The 12,497-nt window shown below is 43.9% G+C and overlaps 1 long non-coding RNA gene across 3 annotated transcripts in view; it reads left to right on the forward strand.

The window, feature by feature from the left end:
- LOC146254451 (uncharacterized) overlaps positions 1-12,497 on the forward strand; it is an 88,604-nt gene that overhangs the window by 35,223 nt on the left and 40,884 nt on the right. For 2 of the 3 annotated variants that reach the window (XR_014731496.1, XR_014731495.1), the window contains exons 1-2: positions 1,301-1,527; positions 1,793-1,908. The exons of the other annotated variant lie outside the window; for it this stretch is intronic. This is a non-coding gene — a long non-coding RNA (uncharacterized LOC146254451). Of the gene's footprint in view, positions 1-1,300; positions 1,528-1,792; positions 1,909-12,497 lie in introns of those variants that run through there. 3 annotated transcript variants of the gene reach the window in all.

The raw sequence follows: 12,497 nt of genomic DNA on the forward strand, positions 1-12,497 counted from the left end.
CCACGACTGTCAGCGCCACGCAACACACTGTTGCTGGAGATCCCCCTCTGCTCACACACACACACACACACACAGGTACACACTCATGTACAAACATACCCACACTTGTACACACGCACACACATACACACACACACTCTCACACACACACAAACATACACACACATGCGTCATCAGTGCCAATGCTGGTCCTTGTTGTGCTCTTGGCACTTACAGCCCGTTGCTATCTTACCTCCGACCTGCAGTGACTGTACGTGTCGACAGCAACACTGGCATGGTAACAAAGGTTGTCGTTAGAAGTGTGTTTTTGTATGTATAGGCTACGTGACGTGTGTGTGTCGTTGGGTGTAGTATATATGTAAAGAGAGAGAGAGAGAGAGAGAGAGAGGGAGGGAGAGGGGGGAAATAGAGAGGAAAAGAGAGGGAGAAAGTAGCCGCATGGACGGAGGGAAAGGGGGGGGGGGTTTGAATGATGAGGCACAGAAGACCGTATAGAAGACAGCAAATGAGAGCGTCCTAAACAGAATGGAGGGTCTGGGTGCAAGTGCTCGAGGCGAGCTACGGAGTGCCTCGATATGTAAGACACAGGCGTAATCATAGACATTGTGCCACATTTCCATGGTAACGTGAAATGAGTGGTAATTTAGGATCAGTCGCTAACGATGGAGTCATTATGGTTCTCATTATGATCCTCAGGGACTACGCCACCTATTTGACTATTCATACCGTGAATGAACAATTAAAGCCAACAGCTTGATACCCAAGTGGAGAGCAACAGCGGGGTGCCAATATCTACGCCATTACTCCCATCCCTCTGTAATGTCTGTGTTTACATCCACCGGGAGTGTTTCCCCATGGTGAAACATTAATAAAACATACAAGGAAGTGATGCGTGGTGTCTCTGGGATTTGATATTAAACAAGCTGACATAGCTAGCAGCCTGAGAGGATGTTATTGGGCTGGAGCTTGTGGGGAGAAATTTGGGAACTGCTCCTAGTCCTAGTCCTAGTCCCATTCCTAATCCTGATTAAATCCTGGTCTAGTACCATCCAGTCCAGTGTGGTTGTATGTGTATGAACGGCGTACCAGTGTCGGAGTGGACATGTTCGGGAGAGGTGTCTGAATAGTCAGGCTCATGGGAGTGTAACCCAGGTGAATTGCAAAAATTAAGTAATAGGTTTAACAATAGGCTCGATAGTTTATATGTGAGATGTCTCTTTAAGAGTAGCCAATTGACAATCAGCCAATCAGGAAAAGTTGAGCGAAAACAGTTGAGACGTTGCTACTGCCAGAACGAGAGTGAAAAACACTCGAGAAGAGTTTCAGCAAGAGAAGAGAATACTGCATATAAGAAAGAACGAAAACGGAGTTAAAGTTTGTTAATACTCTACAACAAACATAGCTAAAGTTTGTAAAACCCGATTTACTAAAGAGAGAAATAAATAATCAAGAGCAAACAAGAAAAAAGTACGCTAACCACGGTGTTAGTGAAACTTTTTGATTTGGGAAATTCGTTGAACGGAATTGGTAAGTTTTAATTGGATAATAATGTTTTGTCAAATTGGATAATGTTTTGTCAAAGCCAAACAACAATATAAAGAAAGTCAATATATGGGTTGTATTATTTAATTGTTTTTGAAGACTATTTGGTCTCATGTTGTAAAGACCCTACTATGTAGTAGCTACAAGCTAGCATCCATTTTATTTGATTTATTCTGAGATGCATGTAGGCTAATTGTAAATGAATTTCACCAATTTCATGTTTGTATGTATGGCGCTGTTTTATAAACAGGTCAGGTGTTTTGGTTCTTTGAAATTGAATGGTCCACTGCACGTGGGAAGACCAAGATGGCGAGCCACCCATGAAATCCTCCCTCGGAAGAAGACGGCACAAGAAAGACCTGCAACGTTGGTATCAAAAGACAATGCACAGTGAAGGGTTGCAAAACAGTGACTGGCTGATTTTGAAATGATTTGAATTGATTTTACCTTGTAGGTTTTGATTTCGTAATAGTTTTTTTGTTGTGACTGAAATACAATACACAAATACAAAAAATGTAGATCCAACCCATGGGAACAATAGAATTTATAAGATCTATTTCTAAATAGATCAAAATGTTATATGAATTAATATAAATCCAGGTTAAAGTAAAAGGTTTACAGGATCCACCTTAATGATCACAAGTGAAAATCTGTTTCTGTTGAGTACATGTATGTTTTTATTTTGGTTTAAAGGATATCCATTGGTTAAATACAAGATAAAGCACGCCGGCAAATTTAAATCTATTCTGTGGTCTGTTTATTTCGAACCCAAATCTTACTACTAGGAATGGGCAATATAAACGATATGCAATACAAATTTGACCTACAATAGAAAGTAATTCTATTGTATATCACGATAATGCATGTAGGACGCAACCTACCCACAAAATTTAGAGCCAGGAACTGCAACGCATTATCGTATTAATCATCTTGAGTAGCTATGGCTGAAAGTGGAAGCTGGTGAAAAAGACCGGTGCAACATCTTTTATTTGGACTTGATTCGGATATAAGCCGTCCGACGAGCAGCAGCAAACTACTGGGGGGTGCTAAATAAGTATTTGGTCGGCTCCATGACGCCGGGTAAGTAAGGCTCATGAGACTGCTCACCAAAAGAACGATGGGGAACCCACTTATTTAGCAGATGAAGACATGTTAGTAGGTACCTTGCGAAAAGTAATCTCACCTTTCCTAGACTTGTAGCTACGGTAGCCTCCTAATGTTGAAGGCTCGCTTATATCGCTTAGCGTCGTTGCTAGCATGTGCTGACGTTATGACTGTGTCTCTGTGTGTGTGAGAGACACGCGTGAGTGACAGAGACGGAGGGAGAGCAGGGAAAGGAAATGCAGCTGAAGGAATACGCTGCTTGTTTTAAACAGCGTTAAAAAATAATAACAAAACGCAATGTGGCGGCCGGTGTTGATTCTGTGGCGCACAGCCACAAATTAGTCTATGTGGGAAACACTGGGCTCTATGTAACCTGTTCTGAAATGGTTCTATTATAATTTATATATCGTGATATATATTGTTTTTGCAAGAGGCTGCAATGTGTATTGCAATATGGATTTTAGGCCATATCGCCCATTCCTACTTACTACCGCTCCCATCGAATCTAGAACTGGTCCTTAGCACACTGTTCAACCATCATAGGTGCTACATTTTCTTTGGCGAGCCAGCCAGGAGCAGTTACTATAGAAGAAACTTAATATTTAATACTAAAAAACAGACTTCACAGATCCAAAATAGTCCTAAATCTGGCAGAATAGAAAATGGATGTACCAATGTGTGAAGGTGTGAAAATGACTAACTCTTATAGTTGGTGGCCTTACCAATACTGAATTAGATGATGAACTCTCTGACTATCTCAAAAACTTTGGTTCCATTAATCGGTATCTCCATGTGGATGACCCAGCGTCTGAGTTCCACAGAAACATGATTATAAAATGTACTTATGAGACATCTCTCAAGTCAACTAAACCCCTTTTGCCTCTCAACTATGAGAGCCCCTAGCCAAGCGGAGGTTATCTTCCATGTAGAGGCTTTAGCCACGGTATATGCCGCTACCGCCAGTAGTAGCGCCACAGAGTTATCTCCAAGAACTGCAGGCAATTTCCAAGTTAATTGGTAAATCTATTGAGGAAGTACTTAATGAGGAGTTAACTAAACTTAGTACGCCTTCTACTTCTCCTCGGCATGATAAAACTCTAAACCTTGACACAGGCACAGGTCCCGAATCGTTAGACTTAACTATGACACAGCCGCACGACCGTAGATCCACGGTGCATTCTGCTTCGCCTCAAAACCTGACCAATACCATAGCATCTGTACTAGGCCAACCGGCTAATGTAAAGACTTCCCCATCAATCACCTTAAGTGATGTAAACCCCACTGATGTGCAGAGGGTAATTGTCGAACACATACTCAGGAATGAGGAAATTGCGTCTCAACTCCATGCAACAACAAGGCTCAGAGCATTTTCTGGTAGATCCCCCTGTCCAAACAATGAAGCAGACTGACATGTGGCGCGCAAATGTAGAACTCATCCTGAATGACCCTGGCATGTCAGATATTCAACATACTAGAAGATTCGTTGATAGTTATGCCACCAGCTGCAGACCTTTAAAGCATTTGAGTCCTCAAGCATTGGCGACTGATTACGTTCAGTTGATAGACTCGGCATATGGCATGGTTGAAAATGGAAACAAGCTCTTCGCCAAATCCATGGGAACCTTGCAAAATCATGGTGAAAAGCCATCCAGCTACTTGCAAGGCTGCAAGGTACCCTGAGCATGGCCATGAGAAGAGGTGGTGTTTCAGCCGATGCACTTGATTGCCAGTTTCTTAGGAAATTCTGTAGAGGTTGCTGGGACAATGCTCTCATAACGGACCTCGGTCTGGGACAGAAAAAACCCCACTGTCATTTTCAGAATTTTTGCTGCTTCTCCGCTCAGAAGATGACAAGCAGGAAGGAAATATGACTTGTATTAAGCAACACCTTGGTGCAGCTAAGCAACCAGTTGGTTACTCCAGGACTCGAGTGATGTCACACCTGCAGGAAGCATGTCTTGGTGAGTCCTCTGAGGTGGTTCGTGAAACGAACAGTTTAAAAACACAGATAGCTGAGCTCAAAAGTCAGATTTCACACCTTAAGACTCAAAGCAACAAAAAGCCCAAGGGAAGCACTAATGTAGGCCCACGTAAAGAAAATGCCAAACAGCCAAGCCATAAAACCACTAAACAGTCTTAGACGTTGAGGGGGCTAATGGCCAGGAAGTTCCCTATCTAGGCTATATAGAACTTGGTATAACGTTCCCAAAAGAGTTTGTAGGGACTGATATTGACGTAAAGACCTTAGCATTGGTTCTACCCAATCTCCGTGCTCAAGAACAGGTGTTGATTGGTACTAATTCCCTTGACATCCTCTATTCTGATTTTAGTCAGAAAAAACAAGCTAATCACCAACCGTTACAACATGGCTACCGAGCAGTGTTGAACATCCTTGAACTTGGGCATGAAGAAGCATTCAACAGGAACCTGGGACTGATGAGACTTAAAGGAAAAATGCCAGAGCTGATACCTTCTAATCAAACTGTTATCCTTGAGGGATTAGTTATGGTCCGAGGGTCCCACTCTGAAAAATGAGTCCTTACGGAGCCACCATCATCTTCCTCTCTTCCAGGTGGAATTTTGGTGTGCCGTGAGTTGATCCCTTGACCTACCAGGCAGAATAACCATCTATCAGTTGTGGTAAAAAATTAAATGTCATGACATCATCATTCCAGCAAGGACAGTAGTGGCAGAGGTGCATGCTGTACAGAGCGTTGAGCTGAAGAAGCACTCGGTGTCTACAGACAATTCTCAAGACCACCTGAAAGACAGTTGAAACCTCTAGCCTGTGTTTCAATTTTGACAATTCTCCCCTTTCGGATGAATGGAGAGAACGAATTACACAAAAGGCTCAACTTAATGCCTGAAGTGTTTGCTCATCAGGAACTCTATTTTGGTCATAAAAGCAAAGTGAAGCACCACATCAAGCTTCACGATGAGACTCCAATCAAGCAAAGAGCAAGACCAATTCACCCACAAGATATAGACGCAGTCCGCAAGCATCTACAAGAGCTGCTCAGGAGTTGTGCGTGAATCAGAGTCTCCATTCTCATCTCCTATTGTAGTTCTGTGAGAAAGAAAAATGGTGATGTTAGACTCTGCATTGATTATCGCAAGCTGAATTTGCAGACAAAGGATGCATACACACTCCCAAACCTTCAAGAGACTTTCTCTACTGTAACTGGATCAAAGTGGTTCTCTGTGCTTGATTTGAAGTCAGGATACTATCAATTTGAAATGGAGTAATCTGACAAACAGAAGATGGCATTTGTGTGTCTGTTCGGGTTTTGGGAATTCAATCGTATGCCACAAGGAATCACAAATGCACCAAGTTCTTTCCAACGCCTAATGGAGCGATGCACGGCTGACATACACCTAAAAGAGGTTCTTGTTTTTATTGATGACTTGATCATTTTCTCAGTCACTTGAAGAAAATGAAAGTAGACTACTGAAAGTACTAAACCGTCTAAAAGAATATGGCCTGAAATTATCGCCAGAAAAATGTAGGTTTTTCCAAACCTCAGTGCGGTACCTGGGCCATGTTGTATCCAAACATGGAGTTGAAACTGACCCTGGGAAAATCGAAACACTAAAAGTTTGGCCGTTTCCAAAAACTCAAAGAATTGCGTCATTTCTTGGGTTTTCAGGCTATTACCGTAGATTCATCCAAGACTACTCAAGTATAGTCAGACATCTAAATGACCTTACTGCGGGGTATCTTCCACTGCAAAAGGCAAATCAAAAGAAAGTGAAAAAAAGTGACTATCATAATCCCAAGGAGCCATTTGGAAACAGATGGACATTAAAATGTAAGCAGGCATTTGACACCATAATCCAAAAGCTTACTTCGGCCCCTGTGTTGGGTTTTGCCAACCCCAAGCTCCCTTACATTTTACACACGGATGCAAGTACTACTGGGTTAGGCGCTGCCCTTTGTCAGGAACAAGATGGGCAGAAGAGGGCAATAGCCTTTGCTAGCAGAGGGCTGTCCCACAGTGAGTCTAGGTATCCCGCCCATAAACTCGAATTCCTAGCACTCAAATGGGCAGTTAGAGAAATTCAGTGACTATCTCTATGGGACTGAATTCACTGTATTAACCAATAGTAATCCACAGACTTACATCTTGACTTCAGCAAAACTGGATGCCACAAGCTACAGGTGGTTGTCATCCCTTTCCACATATTCATTCAAACTGGTGTACCGCGCAGGAAAACAAAACCAAGATGCAGATGATCCGTTAAGACTCCTTCATGAACAACTTTCAAATGATTACGTATCCTCAAAGGAGAAAGAGCGAATTCATCAGTTTACCCTCCATCATTTAAAAGAAGTCCATAAAGATGTGGTCAAAGCCATCGGTGATCGACACCTCGTCCGTTCTTCTGATCTTGAAGATGAGTACTCTTCGATTGTATTGGTTTAGTCTCTTGCCATGAATTCCAGTGCAATACCAGACGTCTCCCAAGATGAAGAGCATCAGGATGGTTGTCCTGTTATTCCCCTTTTGTCAGAAGAGCTTGTAGAAAAACAGAGCTGACCCCAGAATCAGGGAGGTTGTCTATCAGTTGGAGACAGGAGAAACCACCACCCACTGCTAGGCAGGAGCTTCCAGAGCTCTCTCTGTTGCTGCGCGAGTGGAACCGTTTGGAGCTGAAAGACGGAGTTCTTTATAGAAGAAGGCAGGAAGGAGCCAACACTTCTTTCCGATGAGTGCTGAGTGTTGAGAGCTGTTGTATTCAGTTGTATTCAGTATCATTAAGTTTACATAATGATATGGGCCACATGGGCATTGACCGTACATTGGATCTTATTCAATCAAGGTTCTATTGGCCCAAGATGTCGACTTTTGTTGAGGAAAAGATCAGGACTTGTAACCGCTGTGTGCAACATAAAACCCTTCGAGAAGGCTGCTCCGCTTGTTAACATTAAGACCAGCAGGCCTTTAGCACTGGTCTGCATGGACTTTCTTTTGCTGGAACCAGATCGTAGTAACACTAAGGATATATTGGTGATTACAGATCACTTTACTAAGTATGCAGTGGCTATACCAACTCCAAACCAAAAGGCTCAAACAGTAGCAAAATCTCTTTGGGACCATTTCATTGTGCATTATGGCTTCCCAGTGCGCCTTCATAGTGATCAGGGTCCTGATTTTGAATCACGGACAATCAAACAGCTATGGGCGTGACTTTGTTAAACCGTTCACAGTACATGCATATAACTGCACCAAAAATGATGTCACTGGTTATACTCCATATGAACTCATGTTTGGGAGACAACGTGGACTACTAGTTGACATGGCTTTCAATCTACCTGTAACTAACCATAAGAAGTCACATTCACAGTATGTACAAGATCTGAAGAGTCACCAAGAAGAGTTATAGGATTGCCAATCAAAATGCACTCAAAAAGTGTGAACGAAATAAGATCAGATTTGATAGGCGAGTCACTGAGTCAACACAAAACATTGGTGATCGAGTCTTGGTTAAAAACGTTAAACTTTGAGGTAAACACAAACTGGCGGATAAATGGGAATCCAGTGTGTATGTTGTCGTAAGCCGTGCAGGTGACCTCCCTGTTTATACTGTCAAGATGGACAATAAAGATGGTCCTTTGCGAATATTACATAGAGATCTCTTGTTACCATGTGGTTGTCTACCTACCCGTGTTGAGGAAGATCATGCGGTGTCCAAAGCACGCAAAAGTCCAGCTACAAGATGTTGAAGAGCAGGAGGATCTGGAGATTACCTCTGACGATGACAACCATATGGTTTGTTCTTATGGAGATGCACCACTCTAGACAACCACAAGGTTTACGCGACATTGTGACATTGTAAGACATCCACAAGAACATTCCAGTGGTTCTGCAAACCAAAACTCGTCCAGACCTGAATAGACTTTACCGCAGGAGAAGTCTTTACCAGCCAAGAGTGCATATCTGGGATGGATTCCTTACCAGAAAGGGAAATTGAATACCCTGAAGTGGATCTTGACCTAGGAACATTGACAGTTCAGAAGTGAGGTCAGAAAATCAGTGTACCTATGGAGGTGAATTTAGAGACACAAGGTGATACAGCTATATCTGACTCTGAAAAAGACATACCTAAGATCTGATAGACCTGAAGAAGTAATAGAGCCTCAGTTAGTTGAACACGTAACTGATGCAGTTATGAATGAAACGACATCAGAGAATGATCAATATAATATGGATAATTTATTTAGACGTTCTACAAGAATAAAAGAGAAGTCTAAGAGGTTAACTTGTCCTGAATTAGGAAATCTGCTCGTCTCAATTGTCCAATCTTTGTTCCAAAGTTTGAGCACAGTAGTTTCCAACTCTTTAATTGAGCCTAGTTATGTTGAGATGCCTGAACCCTTTACAGTTCAGCCTGTTGCTATGCAAAGGGACTTGCATAGAGTTAAAGGGGAAGGGTGTAACCCAGGTGAATTACAAAAATAAGAACGAAAACAGAGTTAAAGTTTGTTAATACTCTCCAACAAATATAGCAAAAGTTTATAAAAACGGATTTACTAAAGAGAGAAATAAATAATCAAGAGCAAACAAGAAAAAAGTAAGCTAACCGTGGTGTTGGTTGTCTTCGTGAAACTTTTTGTTTTGGGAAATTCGTTGAACGGAATTGGTAAGTTTTCTTTGGATCATGTTTTTTCAAAGCCAAACTACAATATAAAGAAAGTCAATATATGGGTTGTATTATTTAATTGTTTTTCAAGACTATTTGGTCTTGTGTTGTAAAGACCCTACGATGAGTAGCTACAAGCTAGCATCCATTTTATGGAAATCTATTCTGTGGTCTGTTTATTTCTAACCCAAATCTTACTACTGCTCCCATCGAATCTTGAACTGGTCCTTAGCACACTGTTCAACCATCATAGGTGCTACAGGACCCTAACCTGGGCTGCTGTGGTTGAACTGAGAAAAACAGCCACACAAACCTGTCATTCCCTTTCAAAAGATGAGCGTTTATCTCAGGGTGTGCAGGTAGATTATTTCAGTCTGGATGATAATCTGCAGACATCTCTGAAGTGTTTCATTGGGGCTAATCTGGGTGTAAACATGGTATTCTAGACCATCAGGCGGCCGTGTTTTCAGCGAGCGGAGATTCGATAAGCCACTTCTGCTCCTCATATTACGCCTGTTTATGTGGATGCAGAGGGCGCTTTGTGTTCGTTTGAAAAGATTCTCTACATCCTCCCCCCCTCCTCCTCCCCCCTCCTCCTCCCCCCAAGGTCAGGCTATGTCCCTTTTTCCCCATTCAGAGCTGGTTTATCACGCACACACATACACATACACCCATTCACGCACACACACACCCTACGCACACACACACACCTGCACACACACACACAGCCTTCAGCTCAGTCCTAATGTGTGTGTTTCTGCAGATCTCCTCCTGGTTTCTATAGGGGAGAAAGGGTTCTATCTGGAGAGCAGGCCTGTAGTGCTGCAGGCAGCCTCCCATCCCTCATTCAGCTCCTTTTGTGCAGCTTCCTTTATAGAGCCTGTCAAGTCTCCCATGCTTCTGGCATGCCAGACCCAGATCTACGGTGTCTCTGAGTGGACAAAAAGTTGTTTTTGTTGTTGTTTGCCCGCCATGGCGAGGACTGACTGAGAGAGGGAGAGAGAGTGGAAGGAACATGTCATTTACCCCAGGGCTTTTTACTGTACACGGCTTTAGATATGGTAATGCTCGCCTTTGTCACGGTGAAAAGATAACCATCAATCAGTTGTCAATTGGTCAATTGGAGGAGTGATGAAAAGGGAAAGGGTCTCTGTTCTCCCTCCTCTCCCCCTCCTCTCCTCTCCTCTCCCGTCCCCTCCCCTCCCCTGGCTACCTTGAGGACTCGGGGGGTTCCCGGAAAATCTGGCAACCGGACATCAGCCCAAGACTGGATCTGGAGTGCAGGTGCTGGCAGACAGACAGACAGACAGACAGGAAAGAGAGAGAGAACTGTGAGACCTCAGTCTACTCTCAGTGCCCAGACGAGCATGTGTTTAATATTGCCGTGGGGTGATCATATTTGTCACAGCTCATTAAGCTTGTTACTTAAGCGCCACCAGTGCACATTAAGTCCTAATCGAAATGTGGGCGCGTTGCTGAGTCTGTATATTTGTCCTAGCATTCTCACATTGCATACTTTTACTCACTTCCAGGAAGACAAATTCAATTAAATTAATCAATTTTTGGCCGGAAGTTCAGTGATGAACTTCCTCTTTTGATTCTATGCTAATTGGTTCTGCTTCTTCAACAGGAAATGGATGCTCCTCCACTTCCTCCCTCTCTTTGTCTCTCCAAATCGATCCCTTGAACTAGTGTACAATAGTGCAAAGCCATCTTACACCCTTAAACCGTCTACACACACACACACACTCGCACAGCCCGACCCAGCCCTAGTGATATTGATTTTGGTGTTGTGCTTGCTGTGTGCGGTGGGGTGAGGATTAGGTTCCAGTGACGAGGAAGCCTGAGATATCATCAGCCTGTAATCCAGCCCGTGGTTTCCTAGCTACCGTATTGTCTATTCTGTTCTGCTATGTGAAAAATGTTGAATATCAACAATGGGTTTCAGTCCTGTATTGTTGAGTTTTGTATGAACTAATCTTGCCTCACTCAAAAAAGACCTACAGCTTGGACAAAAGTCTAAAGCCAGTGCATTCCTAGCTCTCCCTGCACACAGACACAGGCAGAGCTGGAGCGAGGCAGAGGTAGAGGGGAAGACATTGTAGCGCCGGACTCTCCTGGCCGCTCACAAGCCGGGCTGGAGCTCCGTGGCTGGGGCCGGGGAGGGCTGGGGTCCGCCTGCTACGGCCCAGCTTGGGATGAGGGTCCTAGGGGAGGCCGAGGGTGGAGGAGGAGGGGGATGTGGTGGATATGGCTGGGAGAGGGGGTGGGGCTGAAGATCTAGGCCCAACGCGAGGACAGGAATGGCAGGGGGGAAAGGTAAGCCGTCCGACGCGTTGTTTGCCTATCTCTCCCTTTGCTTCTGTCTCTGTCCCTCTCTGTCTTTGGGTGTGCCTGGCCTTGCAGTGTCTGATGGCAAGCATGCTGCCTGTCCTGGTATTTTCATGTTGAATGTAGGTGATCTCTGATCGTACCTCCAGAGATGCTGCTGCCTGCATCCACTGACGCCTGGGTTTGTCTCCCGCTCCTGTCACACTCTCTCTCACTCTCTCCCTCTCCCTCTCTCTCTCTCTCTCTCTCTCTCTCTGTCTCTCTCTCTCTCTCTCTCTCTCTCTCTCTCTCTCTCTGTGTCTCTCTCTGTGTCTCTCTCTGTGTCTCTCTCTGTGTCTCTCTCTGTGTCTCTCTCTGTGTCTCTCTCTCTGTCTCTCTCTCTGTCTCTCTCTCTGTCTCTCTCTCTGTCTCTCTCTCTCTTTCTCTCTCTCTCTCTCTCTCTCTCTCTCTCTCTCTCTCTCTCTCTCTCTCTCTCTCTCTCTCTCTCTCTCTCTCTCTCTCTCTCTCTACCCCTTCACTACTGGTGTTTTTGATCCAGCTCATGGAGGTGCAGGGCTGTTTTCTGCTGGTAGAGGCAGGTGTGTGCGGCCCCTCCGGACACCCATAGTTATGTCTTCTTCTTAGACTCATCTGAAGCCAGTGAAAATATTATTACTGTCATCTCAAGCAGCCGAGAAGTATCCCATAGGTAAACTGGTGAAAAATGACTTATGAGAAATGTCTTGAGTGTATTAAGTAACACGAATGTGCATTCATGTTCATTTGCCCAAGACATGAGTAACCTGCTGTGGAATATCCTCTCGGTGTCTTGTGTGATAGAAGTTATCATAAGTTCATGTTCAGTTGTTGAGTGCTTCCACAAGGCCAGCACCATATGT

The sequence above is a fragment of the Hypomesus nipponensis genome, chromosome 16 (assembly GCF_054491055.1).
Source record: "Hypomesus nipponensis isolate SF chromosome 16, ASM5449105v1, whole genome shotgun sequence".
Lineage (NCBI taxonomy): Eukaryota > Metazoa > Chordata > Actinopteri > Osmeriformes > Osmeridae > Hypomesus > Hypomesus nipponensis.